General features: G+C 34.2%; 2 pseudogenes; one reads left to right on the top strand and one right to left on the bottom strand.

Moving 5' to 3' along the window:
- The first annotated feature begins 133 nt into the window (after positions 1 to 133).
- Positions 134 to 1,887, top strand: LOC143578273 (putative UPF0481 protein At3g02645; annotated as a pseudogene).
- A 3,502-nt stretch (positions 1,888 to 5,389) lies between these two features.
- Positions 5,390 to 16,047, bottom strand: LOC143578265 (protein RGF1 INDUCIBLE TRANSCRIPTION FACTOR 1-like; annotated as a pseudogene).
- Positions 16,048 to 20,611: the final 4,564 nt, after the last annotated feature.

Genomic DNA, 20,611 nt, shown 5'->3' with positions numbered 1-20,611 from the left:
AGTTTAAACGAATTAACCTTTTTTAAACTACAAGTAGCACAAGTTGACACCAAGTTGTATATTACATAAACACATCACAGTTGCATAGTTTGTGCATCCAAAGTATTATCAACTGTAACTTTATCATCTTAATATGGCCTCCATAGATGCATTGTTGATTTCAGACCCAAAAGAGAACAAATGGGTTGTTGAAATCGACGAAATCTTCGATCACCAACTCGAAATTGATTTTGAAACCCCTTCCGTTTCGCTATTTCAAGTACCGGAAACCATAACCCAAACAAAACCTGACGCCTATGAACCACAACAGATCGGGCTAGATCCGATTCATCACTTGCCGCCTCAACTTTACAAGAAGATGGAGCAGAAAAAACTTGATGTCATGCGAAAGGTCCTAAAGGATCACGATATTATGGATTATAAACTCCATGTCCTTGATAAAGTTCGAAAGTTTGTCCCCATGGTCCGTTCATGTTATGACATGTTCCCACAAGATGATGATGATTCCTTGGCTAGGATTTTTGCCATTGATGGTCTCCTCTTGCTTAATCTGTTCCAAACTTATAATACTCATATAATCGAAGAAGGAAAGGATGAGTATCTACTTTCTTTAAAACACAAAGCATATGAAATTAAAGTTGTAAATGAAAAGGATCTACTATCTTTACCGGAAGATCATGCATATAAAGCGGTTCTAAAGAATCGAATCAAGGAGCTAGATCCACTTCTACGTCCGAATGAAATTGAAGTGACTGAAGACGATCAAATCGAGTGGGAAAAGATATTACATGTTCCTCATCATGAGCCCAAAGTTGGTCCAAAAAAAAGATTAATAGCACAAGATATATTGATGGTGGAGAACCAAATTCCATTTATGGTGTTGAAGGAGATCGACGATGCTTTGCATCCGTCATCAGCCAATAACTTTTCACCTTTGATGTTTCGACATTTTGTAAGATCCATTCACCACTTAAGTTGTGTTCAAAGTCTAAGGCCCCTTCTAGTGTAGACCATCTTCTCCAGTATATGTATTATTCAATCATAAACAATGTCCTTGTGGAACAACTATCCAATGAATCTCACAAAACCGAAAAACCAGATGTTCAAGATGATGAAGGCTATAGCCAAAGAGCGGGGATAGCGTGCTCTATTGAAGACCTTTATAATTGCATTACAAAGGTTCCACGGAAAGAGATTGTTCAAGCATATGATCAAACTGTTTCCGTTCTTGAAACTTTCTCCCAAAGCAAAAATCTCGTCCCTTGGCTTCCAAACTTCATGATAAAGGTGGATTCAAGTTTTGCAGCCTAGCGGAAGACGAAGGCATTAAGAATATATGCATTCAAGGGAAGTATATTTACCTGCCAAGAATTACTTTGAACAATGACTCGGATGTCATATTAAGAAACTTGGTTACTTACGAAACATTAACTGCGAACTCCGATAGCTTCCCACTTAATGAATACATGGGTTTAATGTGTGGGCTTGTCATGACCAAGGATGATGCTAATTACCTCAAAAGTGAGAATATTATCCGAGGAGACATGGGTGCGGATGAAGTTGTTAAACTATTCACAGGGATGAGCAGTTCCATACCGACCATGAAAACTAAAGAGAAATCCAAGGTGCAAGAAGTAATCGATGAAATTAACGAGGTTTACGAAAGTAGAGTGATAATGAAGTATATTTGCTCTTGAAGAAGCTAGCACGTTGGTTATTAGTGGTATTGAAGGCTATAGGGCGTTTTGTCGAATCGTCATGGAAAATTGTGGCCTTCATGGTTAGCATTGTAACTGTGTTCTTGTTAACATCACAAACTTATTGTGACGTTTATGGTTGCGATAAAAAGACAGTCACATTGTTGCCGTTCGCTTCTAGCTAGCTCGGTCACAATATGCTTTCAAATAAGTTGCTAATTTGTTGTAAGTTATTTGGTTTTAGCCACTATATTGTTTTAATTAAATATTAAATGGTTTATGAGAAATTTGTAGTTGTCAATACTCTAAGTTGGAATACAAGACAATAATCCAAAAGATATTAATTACGTATATACCTTTCAATAAAATAGTCCAGTGTTGAAAATTAATAATTTCTTGTGACAAAAAAAGCCAAAAGTCGTTTTTAAAATTGGCATAGATTATCATAGGGTTTATGAATACTTCGGATGTTAGTTTGAGAAAAAACAAAGTGCAACTTGAGATACACATCCAAAGAACATATCAATTCACTTTTTTGGAAGAATTTATTAACTTAAAGTATTTAAAAAAAATACTTATAGAAGGCAAATAAAAATGTGATATATAACTTATATATAAACTAATAGATCCAGAGAAGCTCTTTTTATCAGACCCCAATTGACCGGAAAAAACGATTAACGAATAATATTTACTTTCTTGTGATTTAAAAGCCTAATAGTTCTTAAAAGTTGTGTGAAGTTGACGGCGTGTTTTTATTTATGATAAAAAAAAATAAAGCAGCAGGTATTATTAGTTTTTAATAAAAATAAAGTTGGAGTTGTAGGTTTTTTAAACTTATGGTTTTATTATTTAAGTGTTTATCGTCGAATATTAAATAAAAACCTGTTAATTTTGTTTGCTATTCTGTTTAATTTACAAAAAGAAAATAAAAAAAAAGAAAAGAAAAGAAACTGGGCCAAGCAGTGAGCAACCCGCAGCCCAGTCCAGAGCTTACAAGCCCAAACACTTTAAGTTAAACTCGTAAAGAAATGAAAAGCCTACTGCAGTTGCAGGCCCAAGAAAACCATCAATGAGAAGATGGGGCTGATCCAGTTGAATGTTGAAGTGTACATTAGAGGTGCACAAATCGGGTTTTTCAAAAACCCGGGTTCGGGTATGGAACCGGGTTCGGGCATGACCGGGTATTGGAATCGGGTATTGGCAATACCCGGGTCGGGTTTGGGTCTGGGTATTGTCTCTAAAAACCATACCCTATGCATCGGGTTCGGGTCGGGTATAGAACCGGGTATTCAAAAACCGGGTATTTAAATACCCTATTTTCAGGTATTGAATAAACCCTATTTTAAAGTTTTTTCGGGTTTTTTTGGGCTTTTTCCCGGGTATTTTTCGGGTATAGATTGGTTTTTTTTTAAGAGGATGCACTTTTTATGGGTATTTTTGGATATTTTTCGGGTAATTTTGGATATAAATCGGGTATTTGAAAAACCGGGTTTCGGGTATTGGAGAAACCCGGTTTCGGGTATGGAACCGGTTCCGGGTTTCGGGTATAAATCAGGTCCGGTTCCGGGTACGGGTTTTGGTATTGAAATGCATATCCTATCCGTACCCTACGGGTAGGGTCGGGTACGGGTTCGTGTATCAAAAACCCGGGTATTAAAAAAACCTTTTCCGGGTATTTTTTTTTCGGGTCTGGTTCTGGGTTCGGGTTTTTTGTGCACCTCTAGTGTACATGAATCTAATTGGTGGGCTCGTTATTTGATAATTGACACATACTAGGCCCGACATTGCAGAAAGCCATCAAAGTTTCACTTGGGACTTGGGATTAGAGATATACAAAAAAACCGGTTTGGGACCAGTTTTAGGCAAATCGAACCGAACCGGTATGGGTTTAAAACCGGCTTCAACCAAACCGGTTCCCAAACTAACTGAAATTGCCAGTTTCAGGACCGGTTCCCCCCCTTAAGATCTATCAAACCGGTTTTAAAACCGAACCGGTTTGAGAAAAACCGGTTTAAAACCGACTAAAACCGGTTTATAAACCGGACCGAACCGACGTGACCAGACTGGCCTATCTTTCTTCTAAACCGTTGTTGACTAGCCGTTGACCAAATCGGTTCGGCTTATGTTTAAAACCGGTTTTGTACACCTCAACTTGGGAGAAGAATGGGAGGTACCACTAATTTATTGGAAGATGAAATGAATCGAATATGATTATTAAGAGAAAATGTTGTTATGTTCATTAGTTAAACGTTCATGATGGATCACGATTAGAGATGTTGGTATTCCTTTGGATTAATTCACAATGAACTTGAACCGGCATAATTAACCTCCGTGACCCTTTGTTTAGTATAATTACAATTATCAACATTAATGTATACTACCAATCTAGCTTAATATAAATACATAAATATAACTTAATAAATTCTAATATAATTTTGGGCTTTGGTAAAATAAAGCAAAAGATGAAAAGGAGGTGGCACTCACCGAGTCACCGGTCATAAAAGTAGCTATACACATGTCTTTTGTTAGTAATTTTAGTGTTATCAACATGATTAACGTGATTGAGTTAACTTGATGATCTAATGAACATTATTAGTAATTAACGAGTTAGGAGATGCGAAAGTGCAGGCTCATTTAATAATAGTGTTTCGTGTTTTGTGGTTGGGATATATATTCTTCTTGGACTCGTTTAATATATTGGGCTTGGTGGGCTTCTATTTGAGTTCCAATTAAATTTGAGTTGGGCTCTTATTTGAGTTTCAATTTTCAAATTAAACTTGAATCTTATGGTCTATTTGTTGAGCTTTGGGCTTAACATTTGATTATTAAATAAATAAACCGTGGGCTTTGTGCTTGGTGTCATGTGCTCCATAAAAATTATGGATTTTTATTAAACAAATCGTGGGCTTTGTTATTGTTCTTTTATAATAAAAGTAACAGGTAAACGTGTAACAAGTTGCGGCCGTCACGCTTTTTTGACTTGGCTTGAGTTAATCTAACGTATTAGGTACTAGTTTCCACCACCAGTATCGTGCTAGTATGTGTTTCTTCATAAATTTTTGTCGTTGGAAATCATTTATACATGAAGCTCAATGTTTTTTGCTCTTTTGTTGAAAACAGTTGATTAGTTTCCACTATAGATATATAAAAAACATAACTTTTTTTAACAAATTAAATAGTTAAATTGCGCATATTTTTTCGATAATGTAATCCCTTACACATTAAAAGATAAATTATTATCCAACACCTTGGTATAGAAAAACATAACTTTTACTAGCTGATCAGTTATTATATATAAAATGTTGATCAATGAGTTTTTTTGTATCAGTATTTTTAATTAGAGGCATCATAATTTTGAGATGATAATGAGTAATATTGCATATGCATGCACCAACATTAAGAATTTTTAATACGGAAATTTTTGAAAAATGTACAACACTACATATTGCTTGGAATTGGGAATCACGTGACGCAATTAAAAAAAAAAAACTTCCAACTAAGTGGTAATTAACTTGAACATAGAACATCTTAGATATGTTGCACTAGATTAAAAAATAAGATAAAAGTATTCTCAAAAAAGAAAAAAAAAAACATATCTAAATGTAGGAAAGAGATAGCCTGATTATTATTATTATTATTATTATTATTATTATTATTATTATTATTATTATTATTATGAGTTCGTCTTAATTAACAGTCAACACATAGGTGATCTTTGAGGAATACCTTTTCTTCTATTCATGCTTGAAGTCATCTCCTCTTCAGAATGAACCTTATTAGAAGAATATCTTCCCCAAGTGTATAGTCCGGTTCTCTTCTTTCTGCTAACAAACTCGGTGCACATCGACATGCTCATGTTTTCTGAACCGGAAGAATTAGCCGAGCATGAGGTCATTGGATCGTCAAAATCCACAACGGTCGAATGAGGCATGTCGTTTGTCGTGTCATCTTCTCCATTGTCGTTCGGAATGAAAAAATCTGGACCAAGTTGTAAGGAATTGCATACCCTTAGGAAGGGTGTGAGGTCTCTATAATGTTGGAGTATAAAATCCACCTAAAATATTTTCGAAGGCAATTTAGTTCTTGTATATAAGGTGTTTGATCATTTTAAAATTTAACTTTACTCATCTTTTAAACTTTAATAATGTTTATAAAACCTTTTAATTTTATTCTTCCTAACCTTTTAATGTTTAATGTTTTTTTGTTTCTTAAACTTCATTTTTGGTTTTATAAACATTTATCTTTGAAATTGATCAAAATGAAATGTAATAAAACTTTGGATTTATTAATAGGCTATTGTGATTTAAATTGTTATAAAAAACAAGTCGAAAATACGTAAGGCAATAAAAGCGTCGAATCCCACTTTATTAAATTTTATAGATCGAGGTGTAGTTTCACAAAGGCTAGATGATAAAATTGCATACATAACAATATATATATCCAATCAAAGGATCTTAAAGGTTATAGAGAATGAAATCAACTAATGAGGGAATGCCAAATAAGATTTATAATATATATGGAGATTATGAAAATTTAATAGCTAGGGCCAGTCACTAACTAAGATTATATATAAAAGACATACTTCACGATTCACTATTTAAGATTATGGAGAATACGAGGGAGATTCTCTGTAATTGATCATCAGCGCCGGTGGCCCCGATCCACCCAATTACCTATACCGAATACACCCTGATCACCCTAATATGAGAGTAATCTATTGAATTCATTAAAATTTTACGAATTACTATACTGATGCGCAATAGATTGATATCTTTAACAATCTATAATTTACCTCATTACCGTTCATTCATATAGTTGCTATATAGTTCCAACCCATGAAAAATGATATAAGGCTTTTATAGTTCTTTCTTTTAAGTACTTACCATCATAGAAAGGAAAGAAGATCACATGTGTACTCATTTTTATTTTTGTTATATGTCCTTATGTTTTCTTACTAAAAGAATATTGATTGAAAATTCCTCTAACCTATAAGATTATTTTGTTAATTTGTATGACTGAAAATTCAAGTGATACACATCAAATTGTGGTGGAGTTAGTATAAAGAACGATTTCAGAAGCAAAAGACTATAACACAAATGCAAATTATGTATCTTAAAATGATCAAGTTCATATTTTCACATTCCACATGAATGTGATGCAATGAATCCCTAAAATTGCCACAGGCTAATGTTAATATTGTTAATTCGCATAAAAATTTAAACTCTATACTTTCAACATCTTCTTGTTTAATTAACAATGCATAAATGCTAGCTAGTTGGTACCATTGGGTGATATCTTCCTTATGTTTAATTATGCTTTTTTTTTTAATTACAGATTATTTTAGTTCACAATTTGAAGTTTTAAGCAACATTTTTAGGCTTGGAATCATAGTAAAATTAAACTAGCCCAAGTGAACATTAGGGTTTTAACTCTTGAGTTTGGATCAGATACAAATGAAATTATTAACGTGCTAATTGTGAGAATCAAGTAGAGTAATTATATATACAAGTAGAGTAATTATGTAATTACATAGTAATTATAAATATTTTATGATTTAATTACTTAATTACTCTACCTTTATAGTCTTTTAATTTGTTCCCAGTTTCAAGTTTTTGGAAATACTAGGTGGCTTAAGCTAGACCAAAATGAAACTCAACTTTCTTTTTTTTCTTTTTAACAATTTATAGGTTCTTCATAATTAACTTTCTTCACTCTTTTTAAAGTAAAAATTGTTAAGAGACTTTAATATATTCCAGCATAAGATGATGGGATGGGCAAGTTATTAAATTAATTAAATTAGTGTAAATTGGAATTGAATTACCTTACACCCTAGAGAGCAATGGATGAATGGTTCTTGGAGGCTTCTATCACAGGAAGTACAATAGTTTCCAGCGCCCTTAAATTGCCTGTTTTGAGGTCTCTTCTTGATAACAAAACTTTCGCGCAATTAATCGTATAAGCCTGATAGAATTATAAGGCTAGTAAGCAAGTATTTCATAAGAATTATGCTATTAAAGTATAAAAGTTTTGATTTAGTTATTTGAATTTTACTTGAATATTTGAGCAATCAATAAGCTTTTCTAGGTCTTCCAGCCTAACAACGTCATGGTATACATAACGACGAACTTGAAGGAGCCGATGGAATCTATGGGCGTGCCAACAGTGTGGACATATACTCGTGCAACAATCCAAACACAATACATTCTTCTCATTTTTCTTTGAGTTCTCATGAGTTGAACACGCGGTGAAAAATTGTTGCATATAGAGAGCTTCTAACCAAGCCGGCTTTTGATTTCCCTACATATGTATGTAAGCATTCATGCAATATATGAATTATGAATCAAAAAGAAAATGTATACAAATAAAGTTTTCACTTTTCAAGAATTGAAGAAAAGATAAATTTGGATTTTAAATAAATGTGTACCATAACAACATAAACTCTAGGGCTTTGAGGGGAAGAGATGACTGATTGGTGGATAAGTGTATTTGTGGAGGATTGCAAATTTGAAAGCAAAACAAACAGTATGCATATGTATATATATGCATATGTATATATGTATTCCTTGGGTTAATAAAAAATTAATATTGTCAAGTGGACAGTATCATGTCATATGTAGTTAGTGCTACATATGTTAGTTATGTGAAATTGCATATATTTTGGCCTTTATGTGTTCTTCAAAAACATACATATTCAGTGTTTGTAAAACTCACTAGGTGATCGGATAGTGACTGATGATTAATCATTAATAGGGTTTAATATGGATTAATTGGATTGGAAATTATATGTAGTTTTTCAAAATATACATATATTTACCAGTTTTTCTATATAAAAATTTTCAATTTGGACTAATTCTGACCAAATGACGCTTAATCGATGACTAGTCATTGGTGTATGGATTATCGATTTATTGGTGATTAATCAGCGCCTAGACATGATTTTTAAACCAAGTATATAATACAAGAACGAAAAGATTTAATATAGTACTTACTGCACAAGATGTATGTAGAACAAGGATCAAATGCAGTTACTTAGTTAAGTAAAAATCTAAAATTAACCGAGGACAGATTGAAGAACCTAACCATTCTCTTGTTAAATAGAAAAAGATTTGGGATGAAATCAAAACCCTAGAATATATTGGATTTGGAAAGTTTTTTTTTTATTAATATAGTTAAATATGATTGAGAGAACATGGGTGTTGTTACCATGTCTCCCAATACTGGCTTGGTTTCTTCGAAGTTCATATTTTTAACTTAATAAAAAATTAATTCCATCACTTTGGTTAAAGAGCTCTCTCTAGCCCTAAACTAACCATATATGTTTCTCCTTGAAATACACACACATATATAATAATATAATATATATACATACACTATTACTGTATAAAATATTCTTTGTGAAATTGGGTTGGAGCAAGCTGTATGTATAGGTAAAATACGGTGTTGGCCAAGGAGAAATGCAGATAAACATTAGATAGTTAAACATATAGTTAGGTATATAATTAATTAAGACATGTTTATCATGATATATAACACACCTGGATATCATTGAATTATCGGCTACTATTTGGCGTCCGTTATTAAGTAACCAGTTATTTTTAGATAAAACTAAATCATAAAATAAATTCACGCCTAAATAAATCTAATCTTTGGGAATATAAATGGTTTAGAACATCACACGCACAAACACCCTCACTTGTTTTACAGATATATAATACAACAAATTGACGTACACGCCCCGCCTCTCTGTTGATTAATACAAAATGAATATAGTTTCAAGCACAATAATGATTGGTGTAGTATGAAAATTCTCAAATTAGGTTGCATGAACACAAAAATAATCTGATGAATTTGTTGATAGTTTTGTTTTGCTTTGTTTTTTTTATATAAATATTTATAATGTTTTTATGGCCAAAGACATGTTGGAGGGAATCATGGATGAAAACTACCATGGCAACAACAATACTAACAGCTCCATATCCGAAAACTGTGCTTAAATAATTTAGAAACAAGACCAACTCAATAAACACTAGTATGGGGGGAAACCATGCCACCAACCCAATTAATATTGCCCTAATTTTGCATATTTGCTGGAGCACTTTCTCTTTAATTAAACTTACTCCAAGATATGATTATTCTTGAGGTTTGAAGCCATAAAGAACTTGTTCACTATGAGCTATACTTAATGTTAAAATGCATGTAAAGTCATATGCAAACAACCAAAGTTAACAAATTTTATAGTCTAAGTTCGTTAACAATATCTCAAAGATTAATACACTATATAATTAGACATAATTGTATATCCCATGCACTTCCACAAGATTAATCATGAAACCAATATCACATCTACATTCAGCATAAAACCAGCGTGGTTTCCTATGCGATGAATCAACACCGGTCGATAATAATCAGGGTGTATTCATACTTTTATTATATATGTGTTAAAATCTCGACCGACTCCATAAAAGAATTTATTGGTCCGCCAATAGCAATATATGGCAGTGGATGGTGTGTCAACCCTCTTATAAGATCAAGTAATGAAAAAGTGAAGTGGAAGAGGATCCAATGATCTGAAGTCTTCTGACTCTTTCATTCATATATCCAATTTATCCCTCTTAATAAAAACCGTCTTTCTTGAACCTGCCAAATATTCCTATTTCCATGTTCTTCAGCTTGTTTAATTTTTGAGTCCAATTTTGATTTTAGATACTAAAATTGTGTTTTATAAATTAATAACTAATATATTATAGTGTACTACGTCTATAAACAATTAGACTTTAATTTTTTATGTTCTATATCTTTTTTGCGGTTTATTAAGTTTAATAAAGAATAAACGAACAAGTGTTAATATTTATATTGCATATATTTGTATAAAAAGTTCAAAACATGATGAACAACAATTTTTTATAACGGTAAATAATACCTTTTGTCCACTATGGAACTTGAACCTTCACCATTTGAGAGGTTTTCACCTTACTGAACACAGGGGCGGACCCACACCATGTGGGTCGGGGTCCTGGTCTGCCTCAATAATTTTTAAAAATTTCGTAGAGTATGTTGAATTTTTAATAAAATTCGTAAGAATAAATAAATGGAACCTAAATTTTATTAAGATTAAGTCTGGAGTAGTGGTAAATCCTTTGTTAACTAACTAACGGTCATTGCCAAATCATGTTTTATTAATTTTTTTTATAAAGTTTTTTCGTTCGTGTGTTTTGATTTTTGTTTCTAGAAAATAAGAACCAAAGAATCAATGCTGATTAATAATTCATTAATTGAATGAATATTTTCCGTAGATGAACCGAACATATATATATTTGGATGGAATGTTTTCCGATTCCAATTCAAATTTCATGAATCGGTTGGTACCTAAGGATGGTAAATGGAATTTAAACTAAACGTAAGGTGTAGTAATTCTTATGCTTCTCTCCCCGACCAGACCCCAAATGACAATCGACCCAAAAATTATAATGTTTGGCTGTAAAAAATATAAACACTGAAAAAAAATATCCTAATGGAAACAAATTCTGGATCCGCCACTGATCGAACATGTCGATAAACATGTAATTCAGGATTTAGAAACAGTAGGGTATGTTAAACAAAAGGGTGAAAACCAAAGGTGCAAAAATGACACAATAGGGTGGTGGTCAAAGGTCAAAGATGACAAATACACGAGGAATGGAATTAAAAAGGACATGGGACAAACAGAATGGTCAGCGTGTGAGCCGCACGAGGGGAGATCTTATAACATGTTTCAGAAAGTGCACGCTGCACACCTCTCTTTTTCATTTTTATATAACCATCTTTTGTTATCTTTTGAAATATTATTAACATACAGACATACAACAACATTTTTATATTTGGCTTTGCTCACCACTACATGTGACTGTGCTCTGTGTTTCTCTTCATCCTATGTCAAGTTGTGAACCCCTTTTCTAGAAAGAGTTTCCTACATGAGTATGCACATTTTTCAGGTCGGTTTTGTACATCAACAGGAGTGTTCATCGGGTCGGTTTCAGATCATTTGGTTTTTGTATTGTTCGGTTTATTCGAATATGAAATTGATTAAAGAGAATTCAAGTTTAAGTAAAATTTGGAAAACAATCAACTGAGCGAATTTGATTCGGTTTGTTTTGGTCGGTTTAAGAAGCTATCTATTCATTATTTAGGTGATCATAATTTTTGATGATATTTTGTTAACAAAGCATACCCACCAATTGACCCTATTAGTTGTTACTTGTTATAAAGTCGAAATGCATTAAAAATATTTAAGTCATTTACTTGTCACTCATCAGTGACTCAACTTAAGTATGGAGCATTGAAGCCCAATGCTTTAAGGCCCAAAAGATATACAAAACTAAATGAAGGCTATTCTAATATTTTATATGATCCATTAACAAGGTTTTCTTTATCGGTTTTTCCCTGTGTTTTAAAAACGGGTACGTATCGGCCGGTTGAACAGGTGTTACCAAATTCTGGTAAGGCAATTGGTATTTAGAGTCCGGTATTTTTGAGTAATTTGCCAGAACATCAGTGAAAATATCATCAAAAATTGGTTTCCACTGATGAAAATATCATCAGTGACTCAACTTAAGTATGGAGCATTGAAGCCCAATGCTTTAAGGCCCAAAAGATATACAAAACTAAATGAAGGCTATTCTAATATTTTATATGATCCATTAACAAGGTTTTCTTTATCGGTTTTTCCCTGTGTTTTAAAAACGGGTACGTATCGGCCGGTTGAACAGGTGTTACCAAATTCTGGTAAGGCAATTGGTATTTAGAGTCCGGTATTTTTGAGTAATTTGCCAGAACATCGTGTCGCTGGTTTTTTAAAAATACCGGTTTAAACCGGCAAACCGGTTTTAAACCAAGATATTTTTGATACTTTTTGCTGCCCATATATTTTGAAAATGACTTTTAACCTAGCGGATAAGATTGAAACGAGTATTCATAGTAAATGACGAATCGCCAATAAACAAATTTTATATCCTGCAAATCTAAGATTGGTTTCTTTATATATCTTGTAATGGATTAAGTTTCTATGTGGCTTATCACTGTTAATATGTGATGATTGATTCATGTTTGAGGTTTATTAATGTACTTTTGAGCTGTTTTTTGAGTTAAAGTTGTATTTATATGGAATCACATGGTAAACTATTCAACCCGGTTGAACCTTCCTGTACATCCTGGTTCAACCGGTTATACCATTTTTAAACCAAATCCGGTACTAGTGAAATACCGGTTTTTAAAACATTGGTTTTCCTGTTTTTTACCCAATTTGGGTGACGTACTTCTCGAATTTTTATAGAAAATTATTCTTTTTTTTTCCTTTACAATACGATCATAAGTTCATAACTATATATGATTCGCCATTTCAATATTTTGTTGTCCTTGGTGACTTATCTTTCGCGTGATTTCACCGCACATGATTCGTTACTTATATAAAGGATTCTCCCATTCTAAATTTATCACAAATTCATTCAAATTATCACATAAAAGAATTCTCGTTCTTTGAAAGAAATCTTTTTGTCTTATCAATTTAGACAGATATTATGGATATACAACCTACACACTTTAGGGCAACTTTGTTTGGGTTCTACCCTGCGAGATTTGATTTGCGTCAAGGTAAACCGCCTCCCTTTCCTTTGCCCACTAAGCTAAAATTATGTTCGCAAGTTGATTTTAAAATTTTGCTTAGAACCCTAAACTAAATCAACTTACTTTGATATATTGTTAAAGGAGGAATTTGAACGACCATATAGCTCGATTTAAGTTGAATAGTTAATTATGTTAGTAGCGTAGTATGTTCATACTATGGTTTTAATTGCTCTCAACTTTTTTCTTTGGAGATTTCAACATTAGGTATCATTATTCATCCGGTCATAACACATTTAGTTTTTTTAATAGTAATGGTATTTTAGTCATTTAAAAAAAGAATATATTCTTTCATGCGCATATGCGCTAAGAACCGATCAGCCAATCGTGTTACCGCTGTGTGAACAACGAGAACTAACACGGTAATTTCCAAAAAGTTGAATGAAAACGACTTATTTTCGCTTCAAAATAATCAACTTATTTTTTTAAAGAACAAAAACAAACACTACTTAAGTAACAAATCAGAAATAGTATTAATTATTCACACGTGTTAAGATTCAATGAATCTTTTAATTGAGTATAACAACATATCTATTAATAGAGCATACAAAGATCATTAGTGGCGGACCCAAAATAAATTCTCACATTGGTTGTAAATTTTCTCAGTTGACTATCGATATATACTTGCAGGAATTTGTTAAAATTTTTACACTATAATAATACTAAAAAAAAATTATAATGAGGAACATCCAACCACCATACCATACGAATTACGAAGTCCCTCATTATACACCATATAACTATATAACATTGTATATATTAATGTCAATGGTCAAATTAATTATCTTAATATCGGCCTGTTGACAAGAAAGCCATTTAACTTATTCAATTTTAATTTAGACATGACTAGACATTTTGCATATAAGTCCTCCTATAGAAGGCTAAAAAGGTCTTGATAGAACTTGATCCACGAGTTGCTGTCTAACAAAGCAGGTGACCAACCCATGCACATTAGTACGCATGCACCCTTACACTATCACAATCCATGGCCATGTTAATCAAAAGGAAACATTCCATGTGAGTGACGATGAACGAATGAGAGAGGTCGTGTTACTTGTAAATCACCCGTTCAATTGTTTGAATCTAATTAATATGCAGGTGCCGACACGACAAATGTTTTTCAAGGTATTCGCGTGCATTAGTTTGCAGCCACGAATCATGTGCACTTGAATGATAATGACTACCGACTCTTGACTCAATGGGCTTGTTCACCACTAATTATCAACAATATTAGGGGATGCGATATGCATCTAAAACTTAGTTAACATTTTCATGTTGTAAGTTTTTTTGAATTCTGTTTGAAAAATCATATCAATTCTAGGATTAAGCTAATAAGCGTTACATCTTAATGATTCTATTAAAATGCTACATTTGAATCAGTCAAAGGTGCGTGGAGTGTGTTTAAAATGCATCTCTGAATGGTTCATAAGACTCTTAAAGGGTCACTTTTAAAAACATACTGATCGGTTTACACATCTCCTAATTGTTATAAGATAATAAATAAATGAGTTTGATAAAGGCTTTCAAGCTAGGAAATCTAAACTAGTAGATATAATGAACAATATATCTTTCAAAGTTTATTGTAATAAATTTTCCTATAATTAGGAGATATAATTTAATTAGGTTTGTTACCTTATATCACACTTCTCTAACCATGGACCAAGTAAGCTAAAAGCCTAAAATAAACCGCCTTTAACTTAATTACATTATCCGACTGCTTCTCCCTGTACATTAAACAACTAAGAGATCACCTAGTTAGTTTCATGCCCAAATCAGCAGATGTTTTCTTGCCTGGAACGAACATCTCTATAAGAAATGTCATCCAGCATCTCCTTTCTAATGACACCATCCAGCACTCTAATTAAGTTCAATAGTTTTTAACCTCTATTCTTCGTTAGTGATAGATCTTCAAATAATGTATACATCCAAATTAATAAAACATGCACATAAACATTATTAAGTCAAAATTATTGCATATAAGAAATTATCTGATCACATGGATAGCTTATTACATAGATTTGATTTACAGTTGATTAATAAAAATAATAATAGTGTTGACATCAAAACAGAAGGCAAATGGGTAACAAACGGCGCCGCAAGCCCTTTTTGAACAGAAAAAACCAATCTCTTAAACACTATATCAATAGATTAACATTACTATGCATGACCCGTTTGACTCGGCTAAGTATCCCACGGCTTCAAGTGCAAAGAAACCAAAAGTGCCAAATGTGAACGGGATAAATACATGTTGGTTGTCAAAACAAGTTTTCTCATGTTTAGTCACCTTGCATGAAACAACTTTCAGAGGAGCCTGCCCGGCCGTGAAACTATCACTCCCTAAGCCCACCAAAGGGGAAACCACTGTTAGATCCTCACACGCATGTTTCCCTCCACTCCATCCAAAGGCCAAAATGTCAGCCAGACGGAGAGTTAAAGGTCCATCCAGCTGGTCAGTCAAGAAATTTACAGGTGTTTTTTTTCTTAATAGAGATCCCAGCACGCTGAATATATCAAATAGTACATCCCTAACCATATCGTGTCGGTACTTGAACCCAGTGAGCTCTCTACAATGTACCATGTGCTCCCCATACGAGTCCAAGCATGCCTTGTGATAAACAGGGCATATTTCATCAACCAGGAATAGAGGAATCATGAAGCGATACTTAAGGATAGTACGATACTCCACATGGGACATATGTTGGCCTAACCCATCTATAGGGATATCGAGAAAAAAATCTTGAGCATGTTGTGCTCGTAGACTCTCAAAATAGCTTTTTGTCTACCTGTCTTGTTAAAGTGTGTTTTCAAATCGTGAACAATTTTATTAAAAAGAGCGTACGCTAATGCATGTTGTCCTTGGGGGGGGGGGGGGGGTCCTTGTTAGTTAAATGCTAAAATCGAAGCTTGGAGTCATATCACGAAGACAAGCCAAACACAAGAATAATCAAAATCTGTCACACCCTCAAAATCCACTAACGGAGTTTTACCGTCAGAGGGTGTGAACTGGCAGGATCGGATTCATTAGTTATAACCAAACCAAAGAAAAACGTTTAAATGAAAGTAAATGCGGAAGCGTAAAACCTTAATTCAAAAGTTGCGTCACGCAGGACGACTTAAAACCAAATGTAACTGTTAAAATTTAGTTTGCAGAATAAAAGTGTTTTCATTAATGCATGCTCCTAAACCGCGCGCCCGCCTCGGCTACCTGAGAATAACATACTAAAAGGGGTCAACACGAGGTTGGTGAGTTCACAAGTTATATAAGATAAATCGTTTAGCGTTTGAGTTCAGCGTTTTCGTTAAGTGTTTTGCGTAACCATGTTACGGCGTTTAAAAGTTTTGCGTAACCACGTTACGGCGTTTAAATGTTTTGCGTAACCACGTTACGGCGTTTAAGTGTGTAACCACGTTACAGCGTTTAAGTGTGTAACCACGTTACAGCGTTTAAGTGTGTAACCACGTTACAGCGTTTAAGTGTTACCAGATAATGTTATGTCAAATTATATATCGATAGGTAGCTAATCTATACAACAAGTATTACTAAGTGGTTCGAGACCGAAGCTGACTGTTTATCAAGTGCCCGTCACCAGGTCAACCCAGACCATGGTAAGTGTTAGCCAAAATTACACCCACTCAACCTCCAGTTGAGCTTAGCGTCGGGTGGGGTTTGTCAAACCCAGTAGTACTACTCAACAGTGACTCGCTATTCCAAATATTAACCGGTTCGATGCGTGGGACTTCAAGGGTTACGTGCCGCTTAGCCTCTACAAGTGATATATATAATTTATAACAAAATCTTAAATATGTGTTTATCTCAAAAATGCGTTTATCGGAGTATGTTATCTCCCCCAAGTGAAAAACGTTTGAAAACAGTTCAAAGAGCGGGGTAAGTGAACTCACTGTTTGCGAAGAATATTCCAAATTAGATCACCGAGTGATGCGCGTCGTAGAAAACTCTCTAGCGTTCTAAAATAACAAAGAGATTTTCTAAGTATCGGAACGTTTAACGAGTCTCTAGACTCGGCACATAATACCTATGCACGTATCATGTTTCGTGTTTCGTTTGTGAACCGTGTGTGATTTAAACAAGTACAATTGTGATACGATACACGAGTGAGCAATTACTTTCGTGTCATGTATTAATAACATACTTACAAGCAATTATTCCCGTAAGGGCATTTTGGTCAACAAACAAAGACTAACTAACCATTATTCCCCATAAGGGCAATTTGGTCAATTCATGACAATCAAACTAGCAACTATTCCCCGCAAGGGTATTTTGGTCAAAATACAACAATTATATAAAAACTATCATATTTCATGCATTCCTACACAACTCAGCAGCTAGTTTCATTGTGACAGAATTTCTACTTGAAAGATTGTACTATTTCACCGATCATATCATCTCAATTAATTCACCAAAAATCACCACTGAAACATACATGTCTTAGGTTTCCAGAACATATTTTATATTATTTTTATTCCATATAGATTTCTCATAATGATCAAAACACTACAGTAAACTCATATCAGTCAGATTCATGCACAACAGAATGTTATTTGCAATTCCCGGTAAACGAAAAATCCAATAAATGCAAGACCACTTGGGTTTGGTTCCTAACTCAGTGAGTCAACTTCCAGAAGTGGAACCAACCCAATTGGCCTCGTAGTTCATGAGATATAGAATTTACAATATAACCTAACAGCAGGTCTAACAGCTCAGCTTTGCATCACGTTTTTGTAAAATCATAAAAGTATACTTCCACTTATCCAAAAATTACGAATTTATACTTTATAGAAACTAGACTCAACCTAGTTTACTGCAGTACCCACAATCTCAATCAATTTTCACGTTTACACTTCGTTACAGTCAGTTAAACATCGTATATATATTCTGTCCAGAATCTGTTCACATCAAAACTCAACATCATAACAATCTATGAACTATCATGCATCCATATAACCCTCTAGACACCATAACTACTATCCATGCATATAAATCACACCATACATACAAGATTAGGGTTTGTGATCTAATCCAAATCAAAGACAACAATGAATCATGCAACAACATCAATCTAGTTATCAATCTATTATGCAACTAACAAGAATCATATTGATCACATACATACATATAATCGGCCTACTTAGGGTTTACATACAACCCATTAAACATCAAAATTACACAACAAGGAGGTAAGGGATGATCAAGTATACCTTCCTAGCACCTAGTTCTTGGATTAATCTCTTGATTGATGTGTGTGTGTGTGATCTTTGTGGACGGCAGCCGTGGAGAGGGAACAAGAGACTTCCGATCGGAAGTTGTAGGGTTAGGGAAAATAGTTAGGGTTTAGTGTTTAAGTTATATTTATAAATAATCAAGTTACATTCTAGTCCCTCTTCTTTCCAAGTGTTGTTTTTCTAGAACATTCCATCATACTTGGACAATAAGTTAACATGACCATAGTATTATCACATAGCACATAATCCTAACACATAATAATCATATAATTATTGTTTTTACGTTTGTCGTTTATTTATCAATCGTTTGCGTCAACTCGTTTGCGTTTCGGTGCAAATCCCGAAAGACTACCCATGTAGTGAGTGTTAAGCGTCATTTAAACCCTAGTTTAAATGTAATGAAGTGTGCGTTATAGATTCAACGATCTTAAAGTTTGAATTGACGGAGTTGAGTTAACGGAGTTAACCTGGAATTGACGATTGTCACATCATTCCCTTGTTAAAGAATTTTCGTCCCGAAAATTTGAGTCAAGTCGTGATGAGAGTCTGAAAGAGTAAGAAGAAAAATTTCAGTTTGTCATAAAATCCGTACCACATATACCACTGTCTCGTAGGATATGGTCCTGAAGCACCCACGATCAGGCCCTCGATGTTACGTTTCATTTATTTATATTTATGTTTTATTATTATTATTATTAAGTTAGGGATTAAGGGTGGTTATTTTGGGTTAGTATGGGGTGTATATTGTAATTTGGATTTCTATTTAATTATGTACGTGATTAATAAAAGATCAACCAGTTTGAGATAATATTCTTACCCCTTATTCAAGTTTCTTCTTAATTGGTTCTAACCCTATCAAGGGTATCAGAGCTGTTTTGATCTCCGGTCGGAATTACTCCCTTTATCATGACGAACACACGCAACCAAGATGTTGAAAACACTCTCAAGAATCACGAGAAAGCAATCACAGAGATCCAAGCCGCGCTATCGGTACAAATGAAACAACAAGAACAGTCAGCTAAACAACAAGAAGAAATCTTGAAGTCGGTGCGGGATAAATCGATCCAGGTTAGTACGGGTGGGTTTGGCTCGAGTTCATAGTTCTCTCTCAGCGATGCAGACTCGAAGGGTACCTGACCCATGCGAATCGGGAAGGTTGAATTTCCCAAGTTCTCGGGTGAAGATGTGGAAGGTTGGCTTTACCGTTGCGAACGCTTTTTCGCGATTGATGTGACTCCCGTGGAGATGAAACTTAGGTGACCTGTTGTTCATTTAGAAGGGGACGCGATCCAATGGCACAGGGCTTTCATGCGCATACGCGGGGCTACCTTATTTGATGTCTCGTGGGAAGAATATGTGTGAGGATCCCTTGGAGGAGATGGCTTCCCTCAACCAGACAGGTTCGTTCATGATCTCAATACGGCTTTTGATTCACTATTAAATAAGGTAACACTTAGTGAAACCCAAGTTGTTAGCCTTTATCTTAAGGCCCTTAAACCGGACATTAGGGGGTCTGTCAAGATGTTTAAACCTCAAACACTACATGAGGCGTATGGGTTAGCAAGAATGCAAAATATCAATAACACTAGCTTGATGAATCGACTCAAGGATGTGGAGGATGGGGTGCAAGATGAAGATGTCAAAATAACACCTCCGGTTAATGCTTCAAAACTTCCCTTATTGCCAACTCCAACAACCATGCCACCGACATCTAAACCTAGTATAGTACTCTTAGCTCGAGGCGTTTGACGAGTGCTGAACTCGAGTTAAAAAGGACTAAAGGGGAATGTTTTTGGTGTACCGAAAAGTTTTTTCCGGGGCACAAGTGTAAGAAAAAACAACTTTATATACTCGAGGTAGAGGATGAAAAACAAGCAACAGAGGAGGATGAAGACAATATTACTTAAATCGCTTTTTGAGGTCAAAAAGGGGTTTTGGGGGGGGGGGGGGGGGTATTGTTACGTTTCATATATTTATATTTATGTTTTATTATTATTATTATTAAGTTAGGGATTGAG

This window comes from Bidens hawaiensis, unplaced genomic scaffold, assembly GCF_021521415.1.
Source record: "Bidens hawaiensis isolate Kalapana, Puna unplaced genomic scaffold, B.hawaiensis_p1.1 tig00029107_1, whole genome shotgun sequence".
In the NCBI taxonomy this organism is placed as follows: Eukaryota; Viridiplantae; Streptophyta; class Magnoliopsida; order Asterales; family Asteraceae; genus Bidens; species Bidens hawaiensis.
Note: the sequence above shows the minus strand (reverse complement) of the source record. Positions and strands in the feature narration are given on the sequence as shown.